Source organism: Aplysia californica, unplaced genomic scaffold (assembly GCF_000002075.1).
Source record: "Aplysia californica isolate F4 #8 unplaced genomic scaffold, AplCal3.0 scaffold00652, whole genome shotgun sequence".
In the NCBI taxonomy this organism is placed as follows: domain Eukaryota; kingdom Metazoa; phylum Mollusca; class Gastropoda; order Aplysiida; family Aplysiidae; genus Aplysia; species Aplysia californica.
Window position 1 is genome coordinate 34,615 of NW_004797922.1, and position 1,667 is coordinate 36,281.

The 1,667-nt window shown below is 45.0% G+C and overlaps 1 protein-coding gene across 1 annotated transcript in view; it reads left to right on the plus strand.

The window, feature by feature from the left end:
* The window catches only part of LOC101861842, a 9,812-nt gene that overhangs the window by 4,223 nt on the left and 3,922 nt on the right, over window positions 1–1,667 (plus strand). The window lies entirely within an intron of this gene.

Genomic DNA, 1,667 nt, shown 5'->3' on the forward strand with positions numbered 1-1,667 from the left:
GTAGTAGTAGTAGTAGTAGTAGTAGTAGTAGTAGTAGTAGTAGTAGTAGTAGTAGTAGTAGTAGTAGTAGTAGTAGTAGTAGTAGTTGTTGTTGTTGTTGTTGTTGTTGTTGCTACTGTTGTTGTTACTTTTTTGTTTGTTTGTTTGTTTGTTTGTTTGTTTGTTTGTTGTTGTTGTTTTTGTAGCTTATTTTACTGTCAGATTAATAATAAATAACATGTACTTTCAATGTCACGAGACGAATAATGAATAAAAGACAACCTTTACTGTTACGTACATGAATTAATAGTTTCAATAACTTTAGTCCAAGGGTAAATAAAATTTAATAGAAACATCTCAGTGAAGCTTTACTGCTAGCGTCATATAACATAATAGATTCAATAATACTTGACCAATTAGGTATAAATAGAAAAATCTCGGTGACCAAAAAAAAAAACAACAACAAAAACACACACACAAAAAACAAGAAGAAAGGTTTTGAAAAGATTTTGTTCGGTAGTATATTAATAAAAAGTGGAAAAGAATGACAATGGCGACAATTATGATGGTATTGATAATAATAGACAGACATCGGCGATCAAGATTTGCGATTCATAATTCTTTGTTCGGATTATTTCATAAAAGCTGTATATTGTCATCCGGATCTTTCCCCGTCACCCATCTGTTTAGACTTTCCAAATAAGTTGCTGCGGGTCAACTCTTGCCTTCTTTACCTTGTGGCGTCGGCGGCCTAGTGGTTAGGCTCTTGGACTCGCAGCCGTAAGGTCGGGGGTTCGAATCCCGTCAGGGGCCCGACTTTGTGTCCTGGGGAAAGGCTTTTTGCACAAATTTTCCTCACTTCCCCCAGGTGGAAATGGATACCTGGCTATAGACAGTGAACGATCTTGTCAGTTTGTTTGTGTTTGAGCGCGTGAAATCCGCAGCTTGCACTGTGTGCTTCCGCGGAAGCCGAGAATGTTTCTGAGTGTTTTCAGAGGGTCTGCTGGGGGTAATTATAGTTGTAAAGCGCATAGAGCCTGCTCTTGAGCGTGGACATGCGCTATATAAATGCAATTATTATTATATTATTATTGCCTTCAATTAGACCAAAAATGAGAGCTAGTTACTCCAGGGCTTTGATTAATTTGTCTCATCATCATCATAATCCTGTGCCTTGCCGACCGGCGTGGGCGATCATGGACCTCCTCTTCACTCTGTCTTGCCTGGCCGACTGGCGTGGGCGATCATGGACCTCCACTTCTCTCTGTCTTGCCTTGCCGACTGGCGTGGGCGACCATGGACCTCCTCTTCATTCTGTCTTGCCTGGCCGACTGGCGTGGGCGACCATGGACCTCCACTTCTCTCTGTCTTGCCTTGCCGACTGGCGTGGGCGATCATGGACCTCCACTTCACTCTGTCTTGCCTTGCCGACTGGCGTGGGCGATCATGGACCTCCACTTCTCTCTGTCTTGCCTTGCCGACTGGCGTGGCCGACCATGGACCTCCACTTCACTCTGTCTTGCCTGGCCGACTGGCGTGGCCGACCATGGACCTCCACTTCTCTCTGTCTTGCCTTGCCGACTGGCGTGGGCGACCATGGACCTCCTCTTCATTCTGTCTTGCCTGGCCGACTGGCGTGGGCGACCATGGACCTCCACTTCTCTCTGTCTTGCCTTGCCGACTGGCGT